This window comes from Corella eumyota, chromosome 6 (genome assembly GCF_963082875.1).
Source record: "Corella eumyota chromosome 6, kaCorEumy4.1, whole genome shotgun sequence".
Taxonomy (NCBI): domain Eukaryota; kingdom Metazoa; phylum Chordata; class Ascidiacea; order Phlebobranchia; family Corellidae; genus Corella; species Corella eumyota.
In genome coordinates this window covers 8,574,330-8,600,577 of record NC_137495.1, presented here as the reverse complement: position 1 = coordinate 8,600,577, position 26,248 = coordinate 8,574,330, and the positions used below count along the sequence as shown (strand labels likewise).

The following is a 26,248-nucleotide window of genomic DNA, read 5'->3' as shown; positions in this document are numbered from 1 at the left end:
CGAAAATTCTATACTTGCGACCATCACAAATGTTTGGAGGAATTTTATTGTTTTTATTATTAAAACTCATTTTTTTCTTTATCATGTGATGTCAATAAAATTGTTATTGTCTTAGTATCTGTTTTGTTTGATATAATTTTTTTCAATATTTTTACTTATAGCTTTTTTGTACAATTTTAATAATACATTTTTGTTTAAATTTTGTTTTAACTTATTTAATATCAAATAATTTTAAACCATAATTTATTTATCAAATAAATCTAGTTTGCTTTTATATTATGCTGTATCGAGTATTGCCTAAACTAGTTAAATTTTCATTTAGAAATCACAGATTTGTTTTTTAAATTAAAAAAACTCTTTTTCAACGGTAATAAATATATGGAACGCTTCACGATTTTGCGTGTCATCCTTGCGCAGGGGCCATGCTAATCTTCTCTGTATCGTTCCAATTTTAGTATATGTACCGCTATTAAGCAAGTACGTTTTCTTTGGTAAATAAAGTCACATTTAATCAAAAGCACTTTTAATATCTTCGCTTTGTTACACACGAAAATTCTATACTTGCGACCATCACAAATGTTTGGAGGAATTTTATTGTTTTTATTATTAAAACTCATTTTTTTCTTTATCATGTGATGTCAATAAAATTGTTATTGTCTTAGTATCTGTTTTGTTTTATATAAATTTTTTCAATTTTTTTACATATAGCTTTTTTTGTACAATTTTAATAATACATTTTTGTTTAAATTTTTTTTTAACTTATTTATTATCAAAGAATTTTAAACCATATTTTATTTATCAAACAAATCTAGTTTGTTTTTTTATATTATGCTGTAACGATTATCGCCTAATCTTAGTTAAATTTTCATTTAGAAATCACAGATTTGTATTTTCAAATTAAAAAAATTCTTTTTCAACGGTAATAAAAATATAGAACGCTTCATGATTTTGCGTGTCATCCTTGCGCAGGGGCCATGCTAATCTTCTCTGTATCGTTTCAATTTTAGTATATGTACCGCTATTAAGCAAGTACGTTTACCTTGGTAAATAAAGTCACATTTAATCAAAAGCACTTTTAAAATCTTCGCTTTGTTACAGACGCAAATTCTATATTTGCGACCATCACAAGTGTTTGGAGGAATTTTATTGTTTTTATTATTAAAACTCATTTTTTTCTTTATCATGTGATGTCAATAAAATTGTTATTGTCTTAGTATCTGTTTTGTTTTATATAATTTTTTTACTTATAGCTTTTTTTGTACAAATTTAATAATACATTTTTGTTTAAATTTTTTTTTAACTTATTTATTATCAAAGAATTTTAAACCATATTTTATTTATCAAATAAATGTAGTGTGCTTTTATATTATGCTGTAACGATTATCGCCTAAACTAGTTAAATTTTTATTTAGAAATCACAGATTTGTTTTTTAAATTAAAAAAACTCTTTTTTAACGGTAATAAAAATATGGTACGCTTCACGAATTTGTGTGTCATCTTTGCGCAGGGGCCAAGCTAATCTTCTCTGTATCGTTCCAATTTTAGTATATGTACCGCTATTAAGCAAGTACGTTTACCTTGGTAAATAAAGTCACATTTAATCAAAAGCACTTTTAATATCTTCGGTTTGTTACAGACGAAAATTCTATACTTGCGACCATCACAAGTGTTTGGAGGAATTTTATTGTTTTTATTATTAAAACTCATTTTTTTCTTTATCATGTGATGTCAATAAAATTGTTATTGTCTTAGTATTTGTTTTGTTTGATTAATTTTTTTTCAATATTTTTACTTATAGCTTTTTTGTACAATTTTAATAATACTTTTTTGTTTAAATTTTGTTTTAACTTATTTAATATCAAATAATTTTAAACCATAATTTATTTATCAAATAAATCTAGTTTGCTTTTATATTATGCTGTATCGAGTATCGCCTAAACTAGTTAAAATTTCATTTAGAAATCACAGATTTGTTTTTTAAATTAAAAAAACTTATTTTCAACGGTAATAAATATATGGAACGCTTCACGATTTTGCGTGTCATCCTTGCGCAGGGGCCATGCTAATCTTCTCTGTATCGTTCCAATTTTAGTATATGTACCGCTATTAAGCAAGAACGTTTTCTTTGGTAAATAAAGTCACATTTAATCAAAAGCACTTTTATAATCTTCGCTTTGTTACACACGAAAATTCTATACTTGCGACCATCACTAATGTTTGGAGGAATTTTATTGTTTTTATTATTAAAACTCATTTTTTTCTTTATCATGTGATGTCAATAAAATTGTTATTGTCTTAGTATCTGTTTTGTTTTATATAAATTTTTTCAATTTTTTTACTTATAGCTTTTTTTGTACAATTTTAATAATACATTTTTGTTTAAATTTTTTTTTAACTTATTTATTATCAAAGAATTTTAAACCATATTTTATTTATCAAATAAATCTAGTTTGTTTTTTTATATTATGCTTTAACGGTTATCGCCTAATCTTAGTTAAATTTTCATTTAGAAATCACAGATTTGTTTTTTCAAATTAAAAAAATTCTTTTTCAACGGTAATAAAAATATAGAACGCTTCATGATTTTGCGTGTCATCCTTGCGCAGGGGCCATGCTAATCTTCTCTGTATCGTTCCAATTTTAGTATATGTACCGCTATTAAGCAAGTACGTTTTCTTTGGTAAATAAAGTCACATTTAATCAAAAGCACTTTTAATATCTTCGCTTTGTTACACACGAAAATTCTATACTTGCGACCATCACAAATGTCTGGAGGAATTTTATTGTTTTTATTATTAAAACTCATTTTTTTCTTTATCATGTGATGTCAATAAAATTGTTATTGTCTTAGTATCTGTTTTGTTTTATATAAATTTTTTCAATTTTTTTACTTATAGCTTTTTTTGTACAATTTTAATAATACATTTTTGTTTAAATTTTTTTTTAACTTATTTATTATTAAAGAATTTTAAACCATATTTTATTTATCAAATAAATCTAGTTTGTTTTTTTATATTATGCTGTAACGATTATCGCCTAATCTTAGTTAAATTTTCATTTAGAAATCACAGATTTGTTTTTTCAAATTAAAAAAATTCTTTTTCAACGGTAATAAAAATATAGAACGCTTCATGATTTTGCGTGTCATCCTTGCGCAGGGGCCATGCTAATCTTCTCTGTATCGTTCCAATTTTAGTATATGTACCGCTATTAAGCAAGTACGTTTACCTTGGTAAATAAAGTCACATTTAATCAAAAGCATTTTTAAAATCTTCGCTTTGTTACAGACGCAAATTCTATACTTGCGACCATCACAAGTGTTTGGAGGAATTTTATTGTTTTTATTATTAAAACTCATTTTTTTCTTTATCATGTGATGTCAATAAAATTGTTATTGTCTTAGTATCTGTTTTGATTTATATAATTTTTTTACTTATAGCTTTTTTTGTACAACTTTAATAATACATTTTTGTTTAAATTTTTTTTTAACTTATTTATTATCAAAGAATTTTAAACCATATTTTATTTATCAAATAAATGTAGTGTGCTTTTATATTATGCTGTAACGATTATCGCCTAAACTAGTTAAATTTTCATTTAGAAATCACAGATTTGTTTTTTAAATTAAAAAAACTCTTTTTCAACGGTAATAAAAATATGGAACGCTTCACGAATTTGCGTGTCATCCTTGCGCAGGGGCCATGCTAATCTTCTCTGTATCGTTCCAATTTTAGTATATGTACCGCTATTAAGCAAGTACGTTTACTTTGGTAAATAAAGTCACATTTAATCAAAAGCACTTTTAATATCTTCGCTTTGTTACACACGAAAATTCTATATTTGCGACCATCACAAATTTTTGGAGGAATTTTATTGTTTTTATTATTAAAACTCATTTTTTTCTTTATCATGTGATGTCAATAAAATTGTTATTGTCTTAGTATCTGTTTTGTTTTATATAAATTTTTTCAATTTTTTTACTTATAGCTTTTTTTGTACAATTTTAATAATACGTTTTTGTTTAAATTTTTTTTTAACTTATTTATTATCAAAGAATTTTAAACCATATTTTATTTATCAAATAAATCTAGTTTGTTTTTTTATATTATGCTGTAACGATTATCGCCTAATCTTAGTTAAATTTTCATTTAGAAATCACAGATTTGTTTTTTAAATTAAAAAAACTCTTTTTCAACGGTAATAAAAATATGGAACGTTTCACGATTTTGCGTGTCATCCTTGCGCAGGGGCCATGCTAATCTTCTCTGTATCGTTACAATTTTAGGTTATGTACCGCTATTAAGCAAGTACGTTTACCTTGGTAAATAAAGTCACATTTAATCAAAAGCACTTTTAAAATCTTCGCTTTGTTACAGACGCAAATTCTATACTTGCAACCATCACAAGTGTTTGGAGGAATTTTATTGTTTTTATTATTAAAACTCATTTTTTTCTTTATCATTTGATGTCAATAAAATTGTTATTGTCTTAGTATCTGTTTTGTTTTATATAATTTTTTTACTTGAAGCTTTTTTTCTACAACTTTAATAATACATTTTTGTTTAAATTTTTTTTTAACTTATTTATTATCAAAGAATTTTAAACCATATTTTATTTATCAAATAAATGTAGTGTGCTTTTAAATTATGCTGTAACGATTATCGCCTAAACTAGTTAAATTTTTATTTAGAAATCACAAATTTGTTTTTTAAATTAAAAAAACTCCTTTTCAACGGTAATAAAAATACGGTACGCTTCACGAAATTCCGTGTCATCCTTGCGCAGGGGCCATGCTAATCTTCTCTGTATCGTTCCAATTTTAGTATATGTACCGCTATTAAGCAAGTACGTTTATTTTGGTAAATAAAGTCACATTTAATCAAAAGCACTTTTAATATCTTCGCTTTGTTACACACGAAAATTCTATATTTGCGACCATCACAAATGTTTGGAGGAATTTTATTGTTTTTATTATTAAAACTCATTTTTTTCTTTATCATGTGATGTTAATAAAATTGTTATTGTCTTAGTATCTGTTTTGTTTTATATAAATTTTTTCAATTTTTTTACTTATAGCTTTTTTTGTACAATTTTAATAATACATTTTTGTTTAAATTTTTTTTTAACTTATTTATTATCAAAAAATTTTAAACCATATTTTATTTATCAAATAAATCTAGTTTGTTTTTTTATATTATGCTGTAACGATTATCGCCTAATCTTAGTTAAATTTTCATTTAGAAATCACAGATTTGTTTTTTAAATTAAAAAAACTCTTTTTCAACGGTAATAAAAATATGGAACGCTTCACGATTTTGCGTGTCATCCTTGCGCAGGGGCCATGCTAATCTTCTCTGTATCGTTCCAATTTTAGTATATGTACCGCTATTAAGCAAGTACGTTTACCTTGGTAAATAAAGTCACATTTAATCAAAAGCACTTTTAAAATCTTCGCTTTGTTACAGACGCAAATTCTATACTTGCGACCATCACAAGTGTTTGGAGGAATTTTATTGTTTTTATTATTAAAACTAATTTTTTTCTTTATCATGTGATGTCAATAAAATTGTTATTGTCTTAGTATCTGTTTTGTTTTATATAATTTTTTTACTTATAGCTTTTTTTGTACAACTTTAATAATACATTTTTGTTTAAATTTTTTTTTAACTTATTTATTATCAAAGAATTTTAAACCATATTTTATTTATCAAATAAATGTAGTGTGCTTTTATATTATGCTGTAACGATTATCGCCTAAACTAGTTAAATTTTCATTTAGAAATCACAGATTTGTTTTTTAAATTAAAAAAACTCTTTTTCAACGGTAATAAAAATATGGAACGCTTCACGAGTTTGCGTGTCATCCTTGCACAGGGGCCAAGCTAATCTTCTCTGTATCGCTCCAATTTTAGTATATGTACCGCTATTAAGCAAGTACGTTTACCTTGGTAAATAAAGTCACATTTAATCAAAAGCACTTTTAATATCTTCGGTTTGTTACAGACGAAAATTCTATACTTGCGACCATCACAAGTGTTTGGAGGAATTTTATTGTTTTTATTATTAAAACTCATTTTTTTCTTTATCATGTGATGTCAATAAAATTGTTATTGTCTTAGTATCTGTTTTGTTTGATATAATTTTTTTTAATATTTTTACTTATAGCTTTTTTGTACAATTTTAATAATACATTTTTGTTTAAATTTTGTTTTAACTTATTTAATATCAAATAATTTTAAACCATAATTTATTTATCAAATAAATCTAGTTTGCTTTTATATTATGCTGTATCGAGTATCGCCTAAACTAGTTAAATTTTCATTTAGAAATCACAGATTTGTTTTTTAAATTAAAAAAACTCTTTTTCAACGGTAATAAATATATGGAACGCTTCACGATTTTGCGTGTCATCCTTGCGCAGGGGCCATGCTAATCTTGTCTGTATCGTTCCAATTTTAGTATATGTACCGCTATTAAGCAAGTACGTTTTCTTTGGTAAATAAAGTCACATTTAATCAAAAGCACTTTTAATATCTTCGCTTTGTTACACACGAAAATTCTATACTTGCGACCATCACAAATGTTTGGAGGAATTTTATTGTTTTTATTATTAAAACTCATTTTTTTCTTTATCATGTGATGTCAATAAAATTGTTATTGTCTTAGTATCTGTTTTGTTTTATATAAATTTTTTCAATTTTTTTACTTATAGCTTTTTTTGTACAATTTTAATAATACATTTTTGTTTCAATTTTTTTTTAACTTATTTATTATCAAAGAATTTTGAACCATATTTTATTTATTAAATAAATCTAGTTTGTTTTTTTATATTATGCTGTAACGATTATCGCCTAATCTTAGTTAAATTTTCATTTAGAAATCACAGATTTGTTTTTTTCAAATTAAAAAAATTCTTTTTCAACGGTAATAAAAATATAGAACGCTTCATGATTTTGCGTGTCATCCTTGCGCAGGGGCCATGCTAATCTTCTCTGTATCGTTCCAATTTTAGTATATGTACCGCTATTAAGCAAGTACGTTTACCTTGGTAAATAAAGTCACATTTAATCAAAAGCACTTTTAAAATCTTCGCTTTGTTACAGACGCAAATTCTATACTTGCAACCATCACAAGTGTTTGGAGGAATTTTATTGTTTTTATTATTAAAACTCATTTTTTTCTTTATCATGTGATGTCAATAAAATTGTTATTGTCTTAGTATCTGTTTTGTTTTATATAATTTTTTTACTTATAGCTTTTTTTGTACAACTTTAATAATACATTTTTGTTTAAATTTTTTTTTAACTTATTTATTATCAAAGAATTTTAAACCATATTTTATTTATCAAATAAATGTAGTGTGTTTTTATATTATGCTGTAACGATTATCGCCTAAACTAGTTAATTTTTTATTTAGAAATCACAGATTTGTTTTTTAAATTAAAAAAACTCTTTTTCAACGGTAATAAAAATATGGAACGCTTCACGAGTTTGCGTGTCATCCTTGCACAGGGGCCAAGCTAATCTTCTCTGTATCGCTCCAATTTTAGTATATGTACCGCTATTAAGCAAGTACGTTTACCTTGGTAAATAAAGTCACATTTAATCAAAAGCACTTTTAATATCTTCGGTTTGTTACAGACGAAAATTCTATACTTGCGACCATCACAAGTGTTTGGAGGAATTTTATTGTTTTTATTATTAAAACTCATTTTTTTCTTTATCATGTGATGTCAATAAAATTGTTATTGTCTTAGTATCTGTTTTGTTTGATATAATTTTTTTTAATATTTTTACTTATAGCTTTTTTGTACAATTTTAATAATACATTTTTGTTTAAATTTTGTTTTAACTTATTTAATATCAAATAATTTTAAACCATAATTTATTTATCAAATAAATCTAGTTTGCTTTTATATTATGCTGTATCGAGTATCGCCTAAACTAGTTAAATTTTCATTTAGAAATCACAGATTTGTTTTTTAAATTAAAAAAACTCTTTTTCAACGGTAATAAATATATGGAACGCTTCACGATTTTGCGTGTCATCCTTGCGCAGGGGCCATGCTAATCTTCTCTGTATCGTTCCAATTTTAGTATATGTACCGCTATTAAGCAAGTACGTTTTCTTTGGTAAATAAAGTCACATTTAATCAAAAGCACTTTTAATATCTTCGCTTTGTTACACACGAAAATTCTATACTTGCGACCATCACAAATGTTTGGAGGAATTTTATTGTTTTTATTATTAAAACTCATTTTTTTCTTTATCATGTGATGTCAATAAAATTGTTATTGTCTTAGTATCTATTTTGTTTTATATAAATTTTTTCAATTTTTTTACTTATAGCTTTTTTTGTACAATTTTAATAATACATTTTTGTTTCAATTTTTTTTTAACTTATTTATTATCAAAGAATTTTGAACCATATTTTATTTATCAAATAAATCTAGTTTGTTTTTTTTTATTATGCTGTAACGATTATCGCCTAATCTTAGTTAAATTTTCATTTAGAAATCACAGATTTGTTTTTTTCAAATTAAAAAAATTCTTTTTCAACGGTAATAAAAATATAGAACGCTTCATGATTTTGCGTGTCATCCTTGCGCAGGGGCCATGCTAATCTTCTCTGTATCGTTCCAATTTTAGTATATGTACCGCTATTAAGCAAGTACGTTTACCTTGGTAAATAAAGTCACATTTAATCAAAAGCACTTTTAAAATCTTCGCTTTGTTACAGACGCAAATTCTATACTTGCGACCATCACAAGTGTTTGGAGGAATTTTATTGTTTTTATTATTAAAACTCATTTTTTTCTTTATCATGTGATGTCAATAAAATTGTTATTGTCTTAGTATCTGTTTTGTTTTATATAATTTTTTTACTTATAGCTTTTTTTGTACAACTTTAATAATACATTTTTGTTTAAATTTTTTTTTAACTTATTTATTATCAAAGAATTTTAAACCATATTTTATTTATCAAATAAATGTAGTGTGCTTTTATATTATGCTGTAACGATTATCGCCTAAACTAGTTAAATTTTCATTTAGAAATCACAGATTTGTTTTTTAAATTAAAAAAACTCTTTTTCAACGGTAATAAAAATATGGAACGCTTCACGAATTTGCGTGTCATCTTTGCGCAGGGGCCAAGCTAATCTTCTCTGTATCGCTCCAATTTTAGTATATGTACCGCTATTAAGCAAGTACGTTTACCTTGGTAAATAAAGTCACATTTAATCAAAATCACTTTTAATATCTTCGGTTTGTTACAGACGAAAATTCTATACTTGCGACCATCACAAGTGTTTGGAGGAATTTTATTGTTTTTATTATTAAAACTCATTTTTTTCTTCATCATGTGATGTCAATAAAATTGTTATTGTCTTAGTATCTGTTTTGTTTGATATAATTTTTTTCAATATTTTTACTTATAGCTTTTTTGTACAATTTTAATAATACATTTTTGTTTAAATTTTGTTTTAACTTATTTAATATCAAATAATTTTAAACCATAATTTATTTATCAAATAAATCTAGTTTGCTTTTATATTATGCTGTATCGAGTATTGCCTAAACTAGTTAAATTTTCATTTAGAAATCACAGATTTGTTTTTTAAATTAAAAAAACTCTTTTTCAACGGTAATAAATATATAGAACGCTTCACGATTTTGCGTGTCATCCTTGCGCAGGGGCCATGCTAATCTTCTCTGTATCGTTCCAATTTTAGTATATGTACCGCTATTAAGCAAGTACGTTTTCTTTGGTAAATAAAGTCACATTTAATCAAAAGCACTTTTAATATCTTTGCTTTGTTACACACGAAAATTCTATACTTGCGACCATCACAAATGTTTGGAGGAATTTTATTGTTTTTATTATTAAAACTCATTTTTTTCTTTATCATGTGATGTCAATAAAATTGTTATTGTCTTTGTATCTGTTTTGTTTTATATAAATTTTTTCAATTTTTTTACTTATAGCTTTTTTTGTACAATTTTAATAATACATTTTTGTTTAAATTTTTTTTTAACTTATTTATTATCAAAGAATTTTAAACCATATTTTATTTATCAAATAAATCTAGTTTGTTTTTTTATATTATGCTGTAACGATTATCGCCTAATCTTAGTTAAATTTTCATTTAGAAATCACAGATTTGTTTTTTCAAATTAAAAAAATTCTTTTTCAACGGTAATAAAAATATAGAACGCTTCATGATTTTGCGTGTCATCCTTGCGCAGGGGCCATGCTAATCTTCTCTGTATCGTTCCAATTTTAGTATATGTACCGCTATTAAGCAAGTACGTTTTCTTTGGTAAATAAAGTCACATTTAATCAAAAGCACTTTTAATATCTTCGCTTTGTTACACACGAAAATTTTATACTTGCGAACATCACAAATGTTTGGAGGAATTTTATTGTTTTTATTATTAAAACTCATTTTTTTCTTTATCATGTGATGTCAATAAAATTGTTATTGTCTTAGTATCTGTTTTGTTTTATATAATTTTTTTACTTATAGCTTTTTTTGTACAACTTTAATAATACATTTTTGTTTAAATTTTTTTTTAACTTATTTATTATCAAAGAATTTTAAACCATATTTTATTTATCAAATAAATGTAGTGTGCTTTTATATTATGCTGTAACGATTATCGCCTAAACTAGTTAAATTTTCATTTAGAAATCACAGATTTGTTTTTTAAATTAAAAAAACTCTTTTTCAACGGTAATAAAAATATGGAACGCTTCATGATTTTGCGTGTCATCCTTGCGCAGGGGCCATGCTAATCTCCTCTGTATCGTTCCAATTTTAGTATATGTACCGCTATTAAGCAAGTACGTTTACTTTGGTAAATAAAGTCACATTTAATCAAAAGCACTTTTAAAATCTTCGCTTTGTTACAGACGCAAATTCTATACTTGCGACCATCACAAGTGTTTGGAGGAATTTTATTGTTTTTATTATTAAAACTCATTTTTTTCTTTATCATGTGATGTCAATAAAATTGTTATTGTCTTAGTATCTGTTTTGTTTTATATAATTTTTTTACCTATAGCTTTTTTTGTACAACTTTAATAATACATTTTTGTTTAAATTTTTTTTTAACTTATTTATTATCAAAGAATTTTAAACCATATTTTATTTATCAAATAAATGTAGTGTGCTTTTATATTATGCTGTAACGATTATCGCCTTAACTAGTTAAATTTTCATTTAGAAATCACAGATTTGTTTTTTAAATTAAAAAAACTCTTTTTCAACGGTAATAAAAATATGGAACGCTTCACGATTTTGCGTGCCATCCTTGCGGCAGAGGCCATGCTAATCTTCTCTGTATCGTTCCAATTTTAGTATATGTACCGCTATTAAGCAAGTACGTTTACCTTGGTAAATAAAGTCACATTTAATCAAAAGCACTTTTAATATCTTCGCTTTGTTACACACGAAAATTCTATACTTGCGACCATCACAAATGTTTGGAGGAATTTTATTGTTTTTATTATTAAAACTCATTTTTTTCTTTATCATGTGATGTCAATAAAATTGTTATTGTCTTAGTATCTGTTTTGTTTTATATAAATTTTTTCAATTTTTTTACTTATAGCTTTTTTTGTACAATTTTAATAATACATTTTTGTTTAAATTTTTTTTTAACTTATTTAATATCAAAGAATTTTAAACCATATTTTATTTATCAAATAAATCTAGTTTGTTTTTTTATATTATTCTGTAACGATTATCGCCTAATCTTAGTTAAATTTTCATTTAGAAATCACAGATTTGTTTTTTCAAATTAAAAAAATTCTTTTTTTCAACGGAAATAAAATTATAGAACGCTTCATGATTTTGCGTGTCATCTTTGCGCAGGACCCATGCTAATCTTCTCTGTACTGTTCCAATTTTAGTATATGTACCGCTATTAAGCAAGTACGTTTACCTTGGTAAATAAAGTCACATTTAATCAAAAGCACTTTTAATATCTTCGCTTTGTTACAGACGCAAATTCTATACTTGCGACCATCACAAGTGTTTGGAGGAATTTTATTGTTTTTATTATTAAAACTCATTTTTTTCTTTATCATGTGATGTCAATAAAGTTGTTATTGATTTAGTATCTGTTTTGTTTTATATAATTTTTTTCAATTTTTTTACTTATAGCTTTTTTTGTACAATTTTAATAATACATTTTTGTTTAAATTTTTTTTTAACTTATTTATTATCAAAGAATTTTAAACCATATTTTATTTATCAAATAAATCTAGTTTGTTTTTTTATGTTATGCTGTATCGATTATTGCCTAAACTAGTTAAACTTTCATTTAGAAATCACAGATTTGTTTTTTAAATTAAAAAAACACTTTTTCAACGGTAATAAATATATGGAACGCTTCACGATTTTGCGTGTCATCCTTGCGCAGGGGCCATGCTAATCTTCTCTGTATTGTTCCAATTTTAGTATATGTACCGCTATTAAGCAAGTACGTTTACCTTGGTAAATAAAGTCACATTTAATCAAAATCACTTTTAATATCTTCGCTTTGTTACACACAAAATTTCTATACTTGCGACCATCACAAGTGTTTGGAGGAATTTTATTGTTTTTATTATTAAAACTCATTTTTTTCGTTATCATGTGATGTCAATAAAATTGTTATTGTCTTAGTATCTGTTTTGTTTGATATAATTTTTTTCAATATTTTTACTTATAGCTTTTTTGTACAATTTTAATAATACATTTTTGATTAAATTTTTTTTTAACTTATTTAATATCAAATAATTTTAAACCATAATTTATTTATCAAATAAATCTAGTTTGCTTTTATATTATGCTGTATCGATTATCGCCTAAACTAGTTAAACTTTCATTTAGAAATCACAGATTTGTTTTTTAAATTAAAAAAACTCTTTTTCAACGGTAATAAATATATGGAACGCTTCATGATTTTGCGTGTCATCCTTGCGCAGGGGCCATGCTAATCTTCTCTGTATCGTTCAAATTTTAGTATATGTACCGCTATTAAGCAAGTACGTTTACTTTGATAAATAAAGTCACATTTAATCAAAAGCACTTTTAATATCTTCGCTTTGTTACACACGAAAATTCTATACTTGCGACCATCACAAATGTTTGGAGGAATTTTATTGTTTTTATTATTAAAACTCATTTTTTTCTTTATCATGTGATGTCAATAAAATTGTTATTGTCTTAGTATCTGTTTTGTTTTATATAAATTTTTTCAATTTTTTTACTTATAGCTTTTTTTGTACAATTTTAATAATACATTTTTGTTTAAATTTTTTTTTAACTTATTTATTATCAAAGAATTTTAAACCATATTTTATTTAACAAATAAATCTAGTTAGTTTTTTTATATTATGCTGTAACGATTATCGCCTAATCTTAGTTAAATTTTCATTTAGAAATCACAGATTTGTTTTTTCAAATTAAAAAAATTCTTTTTCAACGGTAATAAAAATATAGAACGCTTCATGATTTTGCGTGTCATCCTTGCGCAGGGGCCATGCTAATCTTCTCTGTATTGTTCCAATTTTAGTATATGTACCGCTATTAAGCAAGTACGTTTACCTTGGTAAATAAAGTCACATTTAATCAAAAGCACTTTTAATATCTTCGCTTTGTTACAGACGCAAATTCTATACTTGCGACCATCACAAGTGTTTGGAGGAATTTTATTGTTTTTATTATTAAAACTCATTTTTTTCTTTATCATGTGATGTCAATAAAATTGTTATTGATTTAGTATCTGTTTTGGTTTATATAATTTTTTTCAATTTTTTTACTTATAGCTTTTTTTGTACAATTTTAATAATAAATTTTTGTTTAAATTTTTTTTTAACTTATTTATTATCAAAGAATTTTAAACCATATTTTATTTATCAAATAAATCTAGTTTGTTTTTTTTATATTATGCTGTAACGATTATCGCCTAATCTTAGTTAAATTTTCATTTAGAAATCACAGATTTGTTTTTTCAAATTAAAAAAATTCTTTTTCAACGGTAATAAAAATATAGAACGCTTCATGATTTTGCGTGTCATCCTTGCGCAGGGGCCATGCTTATCTTCTCTGTATTGTTCCAATTTTATTATATGTACCGCTATTAAGCAAGTACGTTTACCTTGGTAAATAAAGTCACATTTAATCAAAAACACTTTTAATATCTTCGCTTTGTTACAAACAAAATTTCTATACTTGCGACCATCACAAGTGTTTGGAGGAATTTTATTGTTTTTATTATTAAAACTCATTTTTTTCTTTATCATGTGATGTCAATAAAATTGTTATTGTCTTAGTATCTGTTTTGTTTGATATACTTTTTTTCAATATTTTTACTTATAGCTTTTTTGCACAATTTTAATAATACATTTTTGTTTCAATTTTTTTTTAACTTATTTAATATCAAATAATTTTAAACCATAATTTATTTATCAAATAAATCTAGTTTGCATTTATATTATGCTGTATCGATTATTGCCTAAACTAGGTAAACTTTCATTTAGAAATCACAGATTTGTTTTTTAAATTAAAAAAACTCTTTTTCAACGGTAATAAATATATGGAACGCTTCACGATTTTGCGTGTCATCCTTGCGCAGGGGCCATGCTAATCTTCTCTGTATCGTTCCAATTTTAGTATATGTACCGCTATTAAGCAAGTACGTTTACTTTGATAAATAAAGTCACATTTAATCAAAAGCACTTTTAATATCTTCGCTTTGTTACACACGAAAATTCTATACTTGCGACCATCACAAATGTTTGGAGGAATTTTATTGTTTTTATTACTAAAACTCATTTTTTTTCTTTATCATGTGATGTCAATAAAATTGTTATTGTCTTAGTATCTGTTTTGTTTTATATAAATTTTTTCAATTTTTTTACTTATAGCTTTTTTGTACAATTTTAATAATACATTTTTGTTTCAATTTTTTTTTAACTTATTTAATATCAAATAATTTTAAACCATATTTTATTTATCAAATAAATGTAGTTTGCTTTTATATTATGCTGTAACGATTATCGCCTAAACTTGGTTAAATTTTTCTTTAGAAATCACAGATTTGTTTTTTAAATTAAAAAAACTCTTTTTCAACGGTAATAAAAATATGGAACGCTTCACGATATTGCGTGTCATCCTTGCGCAGGGGCCATGCTAATCTTCTTTGTATCGTTCCAATTTTAGTACATGTACCGCTATTAAGCAAGTACGTTTACCTTGGTAAATAAAGTCACATTTAATCAAAAGCACTTTTAAAATCTTCGCTTTGTTACAGACGCAAATTCTATACTTGCGACCATCACAAATGTTTAGAGGAATTTTATTGTTTTTATTATTAAAACTCATCTTTTTCTTTATCATGTGATGTCAATAAAATTGTTATTGTCTTAGTATCTGTTTTGTTTTATATAATATTTTTACTTATAACTTTTTTGTACAATTTTAATAATACATTTTTGTTTAAATTTTTTTTTAACTTATTTAATATCAAATAATTTTAAACCATAATTTATTTATCAAATAAATCTAGTTTGCTTTTATATTATGCTGTATCGAGTATCGCCTAAACTAGTTAAATTTTCATTTAGAAATCACAGATTTGTTTTTTAAATTAAAAAAAACTTTTTTTCAACGGTAATAAATATATGGAACGCTTCACAATTTTGCGTGTCATCCTTGCGCAGGGGCCATGCTAATCTTCTCTGTATCGTTCCAATTTTAGTATATGTACGGCTATTAAGCAAGTACGTTTACCTTGGTAAATAAAGTCACATTTAATCAAAAGCACTTTTAAAATCTTCGCTTTGTTACAGACGCAAATTCTATACTTGCGACCATCACAAATGTTTGGAGGAATTTTATTGTTTTTATTATTAAAACTCATCTTTTTTTTTATCATGTGATGTCAATAAAATCGTTATTGTCTTAGTATCTGTTTTGTTTTATATAAATTTTTTCAATTTTTTTACTTATAGCTTTTTTTGTACAATTTTAATAATACATTTTTGTTTAAATTTTTTTTTAACTTATTTAATATCAAATAATTTTAAACCATATTTTATTTATCAAATAAATGTAGTTTGCTTTTATATTATGCTGTAACGATTATCGCCTAAACTTGGTTAAATTTTTCTTTAGAAATCACAGATTTGTTTTTTAAATTAAAAAAACTCTTTTTCAACGGTAATAAAAAAATGGAACGCTTCACGAATTTGCGTGTCATCTTTGCGCAGGGGCCAAGCTAATCTTCTCTGTATCGTTCCAATTTTAGTATATGAACCGCTATTAAGCAAGTACGTTTACCTTGGTAAATAAAGTCACATTTAATCAAAAGCACTTTTAATATCTTCGGTTTGTTACAGACGAAAATTCTATACTTGCGACCATCACAAGTGTTTGGAGGAATTTTATTGTGTTTATTATTAAAACTCATTTTTTTCTTTATCATGTGATGTCAATAAAATTGTTATTGTCTTAGTATCTGTTTTGTTTTATATAAATTTTTTCAATTTTTTTACTTATAGCTTTTTTTGTACAATTTTAATAATAAATTTTTGTTTAAATTTTTTTTTAACTTATTTAATATCAAATAATTTTAAACCATAATTTATTTATCAAATAAATCTAGTTTGCTTTTATATTATGCTGTATCGATTATTGCCTAAACTAGTTAAACTTTCATTTAGAAATCACAGATTTGTTTTTTAAATTAAAAAAACTCCTTTTCAACGGTAATAAATATATGGAACGCTTCACGATTTTGCGTGTCATCCTTGCGAAGGGGCCATGCTAATCTTCTCTGTATCGTTCCAATTTTAGTATATGTACCGCTATTAAGCAAGTACGTTTACTTTGATAAATAAAGTCACATTTAATCAAAAGCACTTTTAATATCTTCGCTTTGTTACACACAAAAATTCTATACTTGCGACCATCACAAATGTTTGGAGGAATTTTATTGTTTTTATTATTAAAACTCATTTTTTTCTTTATCATGTGATGTCAATAAAATTGTTATTGTCTTAGTATCTGTTTTGTTTTATATAAATTTTTTTAATTTTTTTACTTATAGCTTTTTTTGTACAATTTTAATAATACATTTTTGTTTAAATTTTTTTTTAACTTATTTATTATCAAAGAATTTTAAACCATATTTTATTTATCAAATAAATCTAGTTTGTTTTTTTATATTATGCTGTAACGATTATCGCCTAATCTTAGTTAAATTTTTATTTAGAAATCACAGATGTGATTTTTCAAATTAAAAAAATTATTTTTCAACGGTAATAAAAATATAGAACGCTTCATGATTTTGCGTGTCATCCTTGCGCAGGGGCCATGCTAATCTTCTCTGTATCGTTCCAATTTTAGTATATGTACCACTATTAAGCAAGTACGTTTACCTTGGTAAATAAAGTCACATTTAATCAAAAGCACTTTTAATATCTTCGCTTTGTTACAGACGCAAATTCTATACTTGCGACCATCACAAGTGTTTGGAGGAATTTTATTGTTTTTATTATTAAAACTCATTTTTTTCTTTATCATGTGATGTCAATAAAATTGTTATTGATTTAGTATCTGTTTTGTTTTATATAATTTTTTTCAATATTTTTACTTATAGCTTTTTTTGTACAATTTTAATAATACATTTTTGTTTAAATTTTTTTTTAACTTATTTATTATCAAAGAATTTTAAACCATATTTTATTTATCAAATAAATCTAGTTTGCTTTTATATTATGCTGTAACGATTATCGCCTAATCTTAGTTAAATTTTCATTTAAAAATCACAGATTTGTTTTTTCAAATTAAAAAAATTCTTTTTCAACGGTAATAAAATTAAAGAACGCTTCATGATTTTGCGTGTCATCCTTGCGCAGGGGCCATGCTTATCTTTTCTGTATTGTTTCAATTTTAGTATATGTACCGCTATTAAGCAAGTACGTTTACCTTGGTAAATAAAGTCACATTTAATTAAAAGCACTTTTAATATCTTCGCTTTGTTACATACAAAATTTCTATACTTGCGACCATCACAAGTGTTTGGAGGAATTTTATTGTTTTTATTATTAAAACTCATTTTTTTCTTTATCATGTGATGTCAATAAAATTGTTATTGTCTTAGTATCTGTTTTGTTTGATATAATTTTTTTCAATATTTTTACTTATAGCTTTTTTGTACAATTTTAATAATACATTTTTGTTTAAATTTTTTTTTAACTTATTTAATATCAAATAATTTTAAACCATAATTTATTTATCAAATAAATCTAGTTTGCTTTTATATTATGCTGTATCGATTATCGCCTAAACTAGTTAAACTTTCATTTAGAAATCACAGATTTGTTTTTTAAATTAAAAAAACTCTTGTTCAACGGTAATAAATATATGGAACGCTTCACGATTTTGCGTGTCATCCTTGCGCAGGGGCCATGCTAATCTTCTCTGTATCGTTCCAATTTTAGTATATGTACCGCTATTAAGCAAGTACGTTTACTTTCTTAAATAAAGTCACATTTAATCAAAAGCACTTTTAATATCTTCGCTTTGTTACACACGAAAATTCTATACTTGCGACCATCACAAGTGTTTGGAGGAATTTTATTGTTTGTATTATTAAAACTCATTTTTTTCTTTATCATGTGATGTCAATAAAATTGTTATTGTCTTAGTATCTGTTTTGTTTTATATAATTTTTTTACTTATAGTTTTTTTTGTACAACTTTAATAATACATTTTTGTTTAAATTTATTTTAAACTTATTTATTATCAAAGAATTTTAAACAATATTTTATTTATCAAATAAATGTAGTGTGCTTTTATATTATGCTGTAACGATTATCGCCTAAACTAGTTAAATTTTCATTTAGAAATCACAGATTTGTTTTTTAAATAACAAAACTCTTTTTCAACGGTAATAAAAATATGGAACGCTTCACGAATTTGCGTGTCATCTTTGCGCAGGGGCCAAGCTAATCTTCTCTGTATTGCTCCAATTTTAGTATATGTACCGCTATTAAGCAAGTACGGTTACCCTAGTAAATAAAGTCACATTTAATCAAAATCACTTTTAATATCTTCGGTTTGTTACAGACGAAAATTCTATACTTGCGACCATCACAAGTGTTTGGAGGAATTTTATTGTTTTTATTATTAAAACTCATTTTTTTCTTTATCATGTGATGTCAATAAAATTGTTATTGTCTTAGTATCTGTTTTGTTTGATATAATTTTTTTCAATATTTTTACTTATAGCTTTTTTGTACAATTTTAATAATACATTTTTGTTTAAATTTTTTTTTAACTTATTTAATATCAAATAATTTTAAACCATAATTTATTTATCAAATAAATCTAGTTTGTTTTTATATTATGCTGTATCGAGTATCGCCTAAACTAGTTAAATTTTCATTTAGAAATCACAGATTTGTTTTTTAAATTAAAAAAACTTATTTTCAACGGTAATAAATATATGGAACGCTTCACGATTTTGCGTGTCATCCTTGCGCAGGGGCCATGCTAATCTTCTCTGTATCGTTCCAATTTTAGTATATGTACCGCTATTAAGCAAGTACGTTTTCTTTGGTAAATAAAGTCACAATTAATCAAAAGCACTTTTAATATTTTCGCTTTGTTACACACGAAAATTCTATACTTGCGACCATCACAAATGTTTGGAGGAATTTTATTGTTTTTATTATTAAAACTCATTTTTTTCTTTATCATGTGATGTCAATAAAATTGTTATTGTCTTAGTATCTGTTTTGTTTTATATAAATTTTTTCAATTTTTTTACTTATAGCTTTTTTTGTACAATTTTAATAAAACATTTTTGTTTAAATTTTTTTTTAACATATTTATTATCAAAGAATTTTAAACCATATTTTATTTATCAAATAAATCTAGTTTGTTTTTTTATATTATGCTGTAACGATTATCGCCTAATCTTAGTTAAATTTTCATTTAGAAATCACAGATTTGTTTTTTCAAATTAAAAAAATTCTTTTTCAACGGTAATAAAAATATAGAACGCTTCATGATTTTGCGTGTCATCCTTGCGCAGGGGCCATGCTAATCTTCTCTGTATTGTTCCAATTTTAGTATATGTATCGCTATTAAGCAAGTACGTTTACCTTGGTAAATAAAGTCACATTTAATCAAAAGCACTTTTAATATCTTCGCTTTGTTACAGACGCAAATTCTATACTTGCGACCATCACAAGTGTTTGGAGGAATTTTATTGTTTTTATTATTAAAACTCATTTTTTTCTTTATCATGTGATGTCAATAAAATTGTTATTGATTTAGTATCTGTTTTGTTTTATATAATTTTTTTCAATATTTTTACTTATAGCTTTTTTTGTACAATTTTAATAATACATTTTTGTTTAAATTTTTTTTTAACTTATTTATTATCAAAGAATTTTAAACCATATTTTATTTATCAAATAAATCTAGTTTGCTTTTATATTATGCTGTATCGATTATCGCCTAAACTAGTTAAACTTTCATTTAGAAATCACAGATTTGTTTTTTCAAATTAAAAAAATTCTTTTTCAACGGTAATAAAAATATAGAACGCTTCATGATTTTGCGTGTCATCCTTGCGCAGGAGCCATGCTAATCTTCTCTGTACTGTTCCAATTTTAGTATATGTACCGCTATTAAGCAAGTACGTTTACCTTGGTAAATAAAGTCACATTTAATCAAGAGCACTTTTAATATCTTCGCTTTGTTACACACGAAAATTCTATACTTGCGACCATCTCCAGTGTTTGGAGGAATTTTATTGTTTTTATTATTAAAACTCATTTTTTTCTTTATCATGTGATGTCAATAAAATTGTTATTGATTTAGTATCTGTTTTGTTTTATATAATGTTTTTCAATTTTTTTACTTATAGCTTTTTTTGTACAATTTTAATAATACATTTTTGTTTAAATTTTTTTTTAACTTATTTATTATCAAAGAATTTTAAACCATATTTTATTTATCAAATAAATCTAGTTTGTTTTTTTATATTATGCTGTAACGATTATCGCCTAATCTTAGTTAAATTTTTATTTAAAAATCACAGATTTGTTTTTTCAAATTAAAAAAATTCTTTTTCAACGGTAATAAAATTATAGAACGCTTCATGATTTTGCGTGTCATCCTTGCGGCAGGGGCCATGCTAATCTTCTCTGTATCGTTCCAATTTTAGTATATGTACCGCTATTAAGCAAGTACGTTTACTTTGGTGAATAAAGTCACATTTAATCAAAAGCATATTTAATATCTTCGCTTTGTTACACACGAAAATTCTATACTTGCGACCATCACAGATGTTTGGAGGAATTTTATTGTTTTTATTATTAAAACTCATTTTTTTCTTTATCATGTGATGTCAATAAAATTGTTATTGTCTTAGTATCTGTTTTGTTTTATATAAATTTTTTCAATTTTTTTACTTATAGCTTTTTTTGTACAATTTTAATAATACATATTTGTTTCAATTTTTTTTTAACTTATTTAATATCAAATAATTTTAAACCATATTTTATTTATCAAATAAATGTAGTTTGCTTTTATATTATGCTGTAACGATTATCGCCTAAACTTGGTTAAATTTTTCTTTAGAAATCACAGATTTGTTTTTTAAATTAAAAAAACTCTTTTTCAACGGTAATAAAAATATGGAACGCTTCACGAATTTGCGTGTCATCTTTGCGCAGGGGCCATGCTTATCTTTTCTGTATTGTTCCAATTTTAGTATATGTACCGCTATTAAGCAAGTACGTTTACCTTAGTAAATAAAGTCACATTTAATCAAAAGCACTTTTAATATCTTCGGTTTGTTACAGACGAAAATTCTATACTTGCGACCATCACAAGTGTTTGGAGGAATTTTATTGTGTTTATTATTAAAACTCATTTTTTTCTTTATCATGTGATCTCAATAAAATTGTTATTGTCTTAGTATCTGTTTTGTTTGATATAATTTTTTTCAATATTTTTACTTATAGCTTTTTTGTACAATTTTAATAATACATTTTTGTTTAAATTTTTTTTTAACTTATTTAATATCAAATAATTTTAAACCATAATTTATTTATCAAATAAATCTAGTTTGCTTTTATATTATGCTGTATCGATTATCGCCTAAACTAGTTAAACTTTCATTTAGAAATCACAGATTTGTTTTTTAAATTAAAAAAACTCTTGTTCAACGGTAATAAATATATGGAACGCTTCACGATTTTGCGTGTCATCCTTGCGCAGGGGCCATGCTAATCTTCTCTGTATCGTTCCAATTTTAGTATATGTACCGCTATTAAGCAAGTACGTTTACTTTCTTAAATAAAGTCACATTTAATCAAAAGCACTTTTAATATCTTCGCTTTGTTACACACGAAAATTCTATACTTGCGACCATCACAAGTGTTTGGAGGAATTTTATTGTTTGTATTATTAAAACTCATTTTTTTCTTTATCATGTGATGTCAATAAAATTGTTATTGTCTTAGTATCTGTTTTGTTTTATATAATTTTTTTACTTATAGCTTTTTTTGTACAACTTTAATAATACATTTTTGTTTAAATTTATTTTAAACTTATTTATTATCAAAGAATTTTAAACAATATTTTATTTATCAAATAAATGTAGTGTGCTTTTATATTATGCTGTAACGATTATCGCCTAAACTAGTTAAATTTTCATTTAGAAATCACAGATTTGTTTTTTAAATAACAAAACTCTTTTTCAACGGTAATAAAAATATGGAACGCTTCACGAATTTGCGTGTCATCTTTGCGCAGGGGCCAAGCTAATCTTCTCTGTATTGCTCCAATTTTAGTATATGTACCGCTATTAAGCAAGTACGGTTACCCTAGTAAATAAAGTCACATTTAATCAAAATCACTTTTAATATCTTCGGTTTGTTACAGACGAAAATTCTATACTTGCGACCATCACAAGTGTTTGGAGGAATTTTATTGTTTTTATTATTAAAACTCATTTTTTTCTTTATCATGTGATGTCAATAAAATTGTTATTGTCTTAGTATCTGTTTTGTTTGATATAATTTTTTTCAATATTTTTACTTATAGCTTTTTTGTACAATTTTAATAATACATTTTTGTTTAAATTTTTTTTTAACTTATTTAATATCAAATAATTTTAAACCATAATTTATTTATCAAATAAATCTAGTTTGTTTTTATATTATGCTGTACCGAGTATCGCCTAAACTAGTTAAATTTTCATTTAGAAATCACAGATTTGTTTTTTAAATTAAAAAAACTTATTTTCAACGGTAATAAATATATGGAACGCTTCACGATTTTGCGTGTCATCCTTGCGCAGGGGCCATGCTAATCTTCTCTGTATCGTTCCAATTTTAGTATATGTACCGCTATTAAGCAAGTACGTTTTCTTTGGTAAATAAAGTCACAATTAATCAAAAGCACTTTTAATATTTTCGCTTTGTTACACACGAAAATTCTATACTTGCGACCATCACAAATGTTTGGAGGAATTTTATTGTTTTTATTATTAAAACTCATTTTTTTCTTTATCATGTGATGTCAATAAAATTGTTATTGTCTTAGTATCTGTTTTGTTTTATATAAATTTTTTCAATTTTTTTACTTATAGCTTTTTTTGTACAATTTTAATAATACATTTTTGTTTAAATTTTTTTTTAACATATTTATTATCAAAGAATTTTAAACCATATTTTATTTATCAAATAAATCTAGTTTGTTTTTTTATATTATGCTGTAACGATTATCGCCTAATCTTAGTTAAATTTTCATTTAGAAATCACAGATTTGTTTTTTCAAATTAAAAAAATTCTTTTTCAACGGTAATAAAAATATAGAACGCTTCATGATTTTGCGTGTCATCCTTGCGCAGGGGCCATGCTAATCTTCTCTGTATTGTTCCAATTTTAGTATATGTACCGCTATTAAGCAAGTACGTTTACCTTGGTAAATAAAGTCACATTTAATCAAAAGCACTTTTAATATCTTCGCTTTGTTACAGACGCAAATTCTATACTTGCGACCATCACAAGTGTTTGGAGGAATTTTATTGTTTTTATTATTAAAACTCATTTTTTTCTTTATCATGTGATGTCAATAAAATTGTTATTGATTTAGTATCTGTTTTGTTTCATATAATTTTTTTCAATATTTTTACTTATAGCTTTTTTTGTACAATTTTAATAATACATTTTTGTTTAAATTTTTTTTTAACTTATTTATTATCAAAGAATTTTAAACCATATTTTATTTATCAAATAAATCTAGTTTGCTTTTATATTATGCTGTATCGATTATCGCCTAAACTAGTTAAACTTTCATTTAGAAATCACAGATTTGTTTTTTCAAATTAAAAAAATTCTTTTTCAACGGTAATAAAAATATAGAACGCTTCATGATTTTGCGTGTCATCCTTGCGCAGGAGCCATGCTAATCTTCTCTGTACTGTTCCAATTTTAGTATATGTACCGCTATTAAGCAAGTACGTTTACCTTGGTAAATAAAGTCACATTTAATCAAGAGCACTTTTAATATCTTCGCTTTGTTACACACGAAAATTCTATACTTGCGACCATCTCCAGTGTTTGGAGGAATTTTATTGTTTTTATTATTAAAACTCATTTTTTTCTTTATCATGTGATGTCAATAAAATTGTTATTGATTTAGTATCTGTTTTGTTTTATATAATGTTTTTCAATTTTTTTACTTATAGCTTTTTTTGTACAATTTTAATAATACATTTTTGTTTAAATTTTTTTTTAACTTATTTATTATCAAAGAATTTTAAACCATATTTTATTTATCAAATAAATCTAGTTTGTTTTTTTATATTATGCTGTAACGATTATCGCCTAATCTTAGTTAAATTTTTATTTAAAAATCACAGATTTGTTTTTTCAAATTAAAAAAATTCTTTTTCAACGGTAATAAAATTATAGAACGCTTCATGATTTTGCGTGTCATCCTTGCGCAGGGGCCATGCTTATCTTTTCTGTATTGTTTCAATTTTAGTATATGTACCGCTATTAAGCAAGTACGTTTACCTTGGTAAATAAAGTCACATTTAATCAAAAGCACTTTTAATATCTTCGCTTTGTTACATACAAAATTTCTATACTTGCGACCATCACAAGTGTTTGGAGGAATTTTATTGTTTTTATTATTAAAACTCATTTTTTTCTTTATCATGTGATGTCAATAAAATTGTTATTGTCTTAGTATCTGTTTTGTTTGATATAATTTTTTTCAATATTTTTACTTATAGCTTTTTTGTACAATTTTAATAATACATTTTTGTTTAAATTTTTTTTTAACTTATTTAATATCAAATAATTTTAAACCATAATTTATTTATCAAATAAATCTAGTTTGCTTTTATATTATGCTGTAACGATTATCGCCTAAACTAGTTAAACTTTCATTTAGAAATCACAGATTTGTTTTTTAAATTAAAAAAACTCTTTTTCAACGGTAATAAATATATGGAACGCTTCACGATTTTGCGTGTCATCCTTGCGCAGGGGCCATGTTAATCTTCTCTGTATCGTTCCAATTTTAGTATATGTACCGCTATTAAGCAAGTACGTTTACTTTCTTAAATAAAGTCACATTTAATCAAAAGCACTTTTAATATCTTCGCTTTGTTACACACGAAAATTCTATACTTGCGACCATCACAAGTGTTTGGAGGAATTTTATTGTTTTTATTATTAAAACTCATTTTTTTCTTTATCATGTGATGTCAATAAAAATGTTATTGTCTTAGTATCTGTTTTGTATTATATAATTTTTTTACTTATAGCTTTTTTTGTACAACTTTAATAATACATTTTTGTTTAAATTTATTTTAAACTTATTTATTATCAAAGAATTTTAAACAATATTTTATTTATCAAATAAATGTTGTGTGCTTTTATATTATGCTGTAACGATTATCGCCTAATCTTAGTTAAATTTTTATTTAGAAATCACAGATGTGATTTTTCAAATTAAAAAAATTATTTTTCAACGGTAATAAAAATATAGAACGCTTCATGATTTTGCGTGTCATCCTTGCGCAGGGGCCATGCTAATCTTCTCTGTATCGTTCCAATTTTAGTATATGTACCACTATTAAGCAAGTACGTTTACCTTGGTAAATAAAGTCACATTTAATCAAAAGCACTTTTAATATCTTCGCTTTGTTACA

General features: G+C 24.8%; 48 non-coding genes across 48 annotated transcripts; all 48 read right to left on the bottom strand.

Moving 5' to 3' along the window:
* Positions 1–372: 372 nt before the first annotated feature.
* LOC145757781 (U6 spliceosomal RNA) lies at positions 373–481 on the bottom strand. The gene has a single exon (XR_014285798.1). It is a non-coding gene; the product is annotated as a U6 spliceosomal RNA (small nuclear RNA).
* Positions 482–924: 443 nt separating this feature from the next.
* Positions 925–1,033, bottom strand: LOC145757739 (U6 spliceosomal RNA). Its single transcript, XR_014285760.1, has one exon. It is a non-coding gene; the product is annotated as a U6 spliceosomal RNA (small nuclear RNA).
* Positions 1,034–1,462: 429 nt separating this feature from the next.
* LOC145758056 (U6 spliceosomal RNA) lies at positions 1,463–1,571 on the bottom strand. The gene has a single exon (XR_014286057.1). It is a non-coding gene; the product is annotated as a U6 spliceosomal RNA (small nuclear RNA).
* Positions 1,572–2,009: 438 nt separating this feature from the next.
* LOC145757897 (U6 spliceosomal RNA) lies at positions 2,010–2,118 on the bottom strand. The gene has a single exon (XR_014285908.1). It is a non-coding gene; the product is annotated as a U6 spliceosomal RNA (small nuclear RNA).
* Positions 2,119–2,561: 443 nt separating this feature from the next.
* LOC145757735 (U6 spliceosomal RNA) lies at positions 2,562–2,670 on the bottom strand. The gene has a single exon (XR_014285756.1). It is a non-coding gene; the product is annotated as a U6 spliceosomal RNA (small nuclear RNA).
* Positions 2,671–3,113: 443 nt separating this feature from the next.
* Positions 3,114–3,222, bottom strand: LOC145757734 (U6 spliceosomal RNA). Its single transcript, XR_014285755.1, has one exon. It is a non-coding gene; the product is annotated as a U6 spliceosomal RNA (small nuclear RNA).
* A 429-nt stretch (positions 3,223–3,651) lies between these two features.
* On the bottom strand, positions 3,652–3,760 carry LOC145757705 (U6 spliceosomal RNA). The gene has a single exon (XR_014285727.1). It is a non-coding gene; the product is annotated as a U6 spliceosomal RNA (small nuclear RNA).
* A 442-nt stretch (positions 3,761–4,202) lies between these two features.
* LOC145757858 (U6 spliceosomal RNA) lies at positions 4,203–4,311 on the bottom strand. The gene has a single exon (XR_014285871.1). It is a non-coding gene; the product is annotated as a U6 spliceosomal RNA (small nuclear RNA).
* Positions 4,312–4,740: 429 nt separating this feature from the next.
* LOC145757869 (U6 spliceosomal RNA) lies at positions 4,741–4,849 on the bottom strand. The gene has a single exon (XR_014285882.1). It is a non-coding gene; the product is annotated as a U6 spliceosomal RNA (small nuclear RNA).
* A 442-nt stretch (positions 4,850–5,291) lies between these two features.
* On the bottom strand, positions 5,292–5,400 carry LOC145757691 (U6 spliceosomal RNA). The gene has a single exon (XR_014285714.1). It is a non-coding gene; the product is annotated as a U6 spliceosomal RNA (small nuclear RNA).
* Positions 5,401–5,829: 429 nt separating this feature from the next.
* Positions 5,830–5,938, bottom strand: LOC145758132 (U6 spliceosomal RNA). The gene has a single exon (XR_014286128.1). It is a non-coding gene; the product is annotated as a U6 spliceosomal RNA (small nuclear RNA).
* A 438-nt stretch (positions 5,939–6,376) lies between these two features.
* Positions 6,377–6,485, bottom strand: LOC145758003 (U6 spliceosomal RNA). The gene has a single exon (XR_014286008.1). It is a non-coding gene; the product is annotated as a U6 spliceosomal RNA (small nuclear RNA).
* Positions 6,486–6,929: 444 nt separating this feature from the next.
* Positions 6,930–7,038, bottom strand: LOC145757726 (U6 spliceosomal RNA). The gene has a single exon (XR_014285747.1). It is a non-coding gene; the product is annotated as a U6 spliceosomal RNA (small nuclear RNA).
* Positions 7,039–7,467: 429 nt separating this feature from the next.
* On the bottom strand, positions 7,468–7,576 carry LOC145758131 (U6 spliceosomal RNA). Its single transcript, XR_014286127.1, has one exon. It is a non-coding gene; the product is annotated as a U6 spliceosomal RNA (small nuclear RNA).
* A 438-nt stretch (positions 7,577–8,014) lies between these two features.
* LOC145757780 (U6 spliceosomal RNA) lies at positions 8,015–8,123 on the bottom strand. Its single transcript, XR_014285797.1, has one exon. It is a non-coding gene; the product is annotated as a U6 spliceosomal RNA (small nuclear RNA).
* A 444-nt stretch (positions 8,124–8,567) lies between these two features.
* LOC145757725 (U6 spliceosomal RNA) lies at positions 8,568–8,676 on the bottom strand. The gene has a single exon (XR_014285746.1). It is a non-coding gene; the product is annotated as a U6 spliceosomal RNA (small nuclear RNA).
* Positions 8,677–9,105: 429 nt separating this feature from the next.
* LOC145758144 (U6 spliceosomal RNA) lies at positions 9,106–9,214 on the bottom strand. Its single transcript, XR_014286139.1, has one exon. It is a non-coding gene; the product is annotated as a U6 spliceosomal RNA (small nuclear RNA).
* Positions 9,215–9,652: 438 nt separating this feature from the next.
* Positions 9,653–9,761, bottom strand: LOC145757816 (U6 spliceosomal RNA). Its single transcript, XR_014285831.1, has one exon. It is a non-coding gene; the product is annotated as a U6 spliceosomal RNA (small nuclear RNA).
* A 443-nt stretch (positions 9,762–10,204) lies between these two features.
* On the bottom strand, positions 10,205–10,313 carry LOC145757733 (U6 spliceosomal RNA). Its single transcript, XR_014285754.1, has one exon. It is a non-coding gene; the product is annotated as a U6 spliceosomal RNA (small nuclear RNA).
* Positions 10,314–10,742: 429 nt separating this feature from the next.
* Positions 10,743–10,851, bottom strand: LOC145757912 (U6 spliceosomal RNA). Its single transcript, XR_014285921.1, has one exon. It is a non-coding gene; the product is annotated as a U6 spliceosomal RNA (small nuclear RNA).
* Positions 10,852–11,280: 429 nt separating this feature from the next.
* LOC145758171 (U6 spliceosomal RNA) lies at positions 11,281–11,390 on the bottom strand. Its single transcript, XR_014286164.1, has one exon. It is a non-coding gene; the product is annotated as a U6 spliceosomal RNA (small nuclear RNA).
* A 445-nt stretch (positions 11,391–11,835) lies between these two features.
* Positions 11,836–11,944, bottom strand: LOC145758195 (U6 spliceosomal RNA). The gene has a single exon (XR_014286187.1). It is a non-coding gene; the product is annotated as a U6 spliceosomal RNA (small nuclear RNA).
* A 441-nt stretch (positions 11,945–12,385) lies between these two features.
* On the bottom strand, positions 12,386–12,494 carry LOC145757806 (U6 spliceosomal RNA). The gene has a single exon (XR_014285822.1). It is a non-coding gene; the product is annotated as a U6 spliceosomal RNA (small nuclear RNA).
* Positions 12,495–12,932: 438 nt separating this feature from the next.
* LOC145757924 (U6 spliceosomal RNA) lies at positions 12,933–13,041 on the bottom strand. The gene has a single exon (XR_014285932.1). It is a non-coding gene; the product is annotated as a U6 spliceosomal RNA (small nuclear RNA).
* A 443-nt stretch (positions 13,042–13,484) lies between these two features.
* LOC145757749 (U6 spliceosomal RNA) lies at positions 13,485–13,593 on the bottom strand. Its single transcript, XR_014285769.1, has one exon. It is a non-coding gene; the product is annotated as a U6 spliceosomal RNA (small nuclear RNA).
* A 444-nt stretch (positions 13,594–14,037) lies between these two features.
* On the bottom strand, positions 14,038–14,146 carry LOC145757838 (U6 spliceosomal RNA). Its single transcript, XR_014285853.1, has one exon. It is a non-coding gene; the product is annotated as a U6 spliceosomal RNA (small nuclear RNA).
* Positions 14,147–14,584: 438 nt separating this feature from the next.
* Positions 14,585–14,693, bottom strand: LOC145757779 (U6 spliceosomal RNA). The gene has a single exon (XR_014285796.1). It is a non-coding gene; the product is annotated as a U6 spliceosomal RNA (small nuclear RNA).
* A 440-nt stretch (positions 14,694–15,133) lies between these two features.
* On the bottom strand, positions 15,134–15,242 carry LOC145757948 (U6 spliceosomal RNA). The gene has a single exon (XR_014285955.1). It is a non-coding gene; the product is annotated as a U6 spliceosomal RNA (small nuclear RNA).
* Positions 15,243–15,671: 429 nt separating this feature from the next.
* Positions 15,672–15,780, bottom strand: LOC145757875 (U6 spliceosomal RNA). The gene has a single exon (XR_014285887.1). It is a non-coding gene; the product is annotated as a U6 spliceosomal RNA (small nuclear RNA).
* A 440-nt stretch (positions 15,781–16,220) lies between these two features.
* LOC145758140 (U6 spliceosomal RNA) lies at positions 16,221–16,329 on the bottom strand. The gene has a single exon (XR_014286135.1). It is a non-coding gene; the product is annotated as a U6 spliceosomal RNA (small nuclear RNA).
* A 439-nt stretch (positions 16,330–16,768) lies between these two features.
* On the bottom strand, positions 16,769–16,877 carry LOC145757965 (U6 spliceosomal RNA). The gene has a single exon (XR_014285971.1). It is a non-coding gene; the product is annotated as a U6 spliceosomal RNA (small nuclear RNA).
* A 443-nt stretch (positions 16,878–17,320) lies between these two features.
* On the bottom strand, positions 17,321–17,429 carry LOC145757721 (U6 spliceosomal RNA). The gene has a single exon (XR_014285743.1). It is a non-coding gene; the product is annotated as a U6 spliceosomal RNA (small nuclear RNA).
* A 441-nt stretch (positions 17,430–17,870) lies between these two features.
* LOC145758114 (U6 spliceosomal RNA) lies at positions 17,871–17,979 on the bottom strand. Its single transcript, XR_014286111.1, has one exon. It is a non-coding gene; the product is annotated as a U6 spliceosomal RNA (small nuclear RNA).
* A 438-nt stretch (positions 17,980–18,417) lies between these two features.
* On the bottom strand, positions 18,418–18,526 carry LOC145757778 (U6 spliceosomal RNA). Its single transcript, XR_014285795.1, has one exon. It is a non-coding gene; the product is annotated as a U6 spliceosomal RNA (small nuclear RNA).
* A 428-nt stretch (positions 18,527–18,954) lies between these two features.
* On the bottom strand, positions 18,955–19,063 carry LOC145758166 (U6 spliceosomal RNA). Its single transcript, XR_014286160.1, has one exon. It is a non-coding gene; the product is annotated as a U6 spliceosomal RNA (small nuclear RNA).
* A 438-nt stretch (positions 19,064–19,501) lies between these two features.
* Positions 19,502–19,610, bottom strand: LOC145757777 (U6 spliceosomal RNA). Its single transcript, XR_014285794.1, has one exon. It is a non-coding gene; the product is annotated as a U6 spliceosomal RNA (small nuclear RNA).
* Positions 19,611–20,053: 443 nt separating this feature from the next.
* On the bottom strand, positions 20,054–20,162 carry LOC145757908 (U6 spliceosomal RNA). The gene has a single exon (XR_014285918.1). It is a non-coding gene; the product is annotated as a U6 spliceosomal RNA (small nuclear RNA).
* A 440-nt stretch (positions 20,163–20,602) lies between these two features.
* LOC145758042 (U6 spliceosomal RNA) lies at positions 20,603–20,711 on the bottom strand. Its single transcript, XR_014286044.1, has one exon. It is a non-coding gene; the product is annotated as a U6 spliceosomal RNA (small nuclear RNA).
* A 443-nt stretch (positions 20,712–21,154) lies between these two features.
* On the bottom strand, positions 21,155–21,264 carry LOC145758122 (U6 spliceosomal RNA). Its single transcript, XR_014286117.1, has one exon. It is a non-coding gene; the product is annotated as a U6 spliceosomal RNA (small nuclear RNA).
* Positions 21,265–21,704: 440 nt separating this feature from the next.
* LOC145758089 (U6 spliceosomal RNA) lies at positions 21,705–21,813 on the bottom strand. Its single transcript, XR_014286087.1, has one exon. It is a non-coding gene; the product is annotated as a U6 spliceosomal RNA (small nuclear RNA).
* Positions 21,814–22,251: 438 nt separating this feature from the next.
* On the bottom strand, positions 22,252–22,360 carry LOC145757776 (U6 spliceosomal RNA). Its single transcript, XR_014285793.1, has one exon. It is a non-coding gene; the product is annotated as a U6 spliceosomal RNA (small nuclear RNA).
* Positions 22,361–22,788: 428 nt separating this feature from the next.
* LOC145758164 (U6 spliceosomal RNA) lies at positions 22,789–22,897 on the bottom strand. The gene has a single exon (XR_014286158.1). It is a non-coding gene; the product is annotated as a U6 spliceosomal RNA (small nuclear RNA).
* A 438-nt stretch (positions 22,898–23,335) lies between these two features.
* Positions 23,336–23,444, bottom strand: LOC145757774 (U6 spliceosomal RNA). Its single transcript, XR_014285791.1, has one exon. It is a non-coding gene; the product is annotated as a U6 spliceosomal RNA (small nuclear RNA).
* Positions 23,445–23,887: 443 nt separating this feature from the next.
* On the bottom strand, positions 23,888–23,996 carry LOC145757748 (U6 spliceosomal RNA). Its single transcript, XR_014285768.1, has one exon. It is a non-coding gene; the product is annotated as a U6 spliceosomal RNA (small nuclear RNA).
* Positions 23,997–24,436: 440 nt separating this feature from the next.
* Positions 24,437–24,545, bottom strand: LOC145758041 (U6 spliceosomal RNA). Its single transcript, XR_014286043.1, has one exon. It is a non-coding gene; the product is annotated as a U6 spliceosomal RNA (small nuclear RNA).
* A 443-nt stretch (positions 24,546–24,988) lies between these two features.
* On the bottom strand, positions 24,989–25,097 carry LOC145758079 (U6 spliceosomal RNA). Its single transcript, XR_014286078.1, has one exon. It is a non-coding gene; the product is annotated as a U6 spliceosomal RNA (small nuclear RNA).
* Positions 25,098–25,535: 438 nt separating this feature from the next.
* On the bottom strand, positions 25,536–25,644 carry LOC145757953 (U6 spliceosomal RNA). The gene has a single exon (XR_014285960.1). It is a non-coding gene; the product is annotated as a U6 spliceosomal RNA (small nuclear RNA).
* Positions 25,645–26,075: 431 nt separating this feature from the next.
* LOC145757720 (U6 spliceosomal RNA) lies at positions 26,076–26,184 on the bottom strand. Its single transcript, XR_014285742.1, has one exon. It is a non-coding gene; the product is annotated as a U6 spliceosomal RNA (small nuclear RNA).
* Positions 26,185–26,248: the final 64 nt, after the last annotated feature.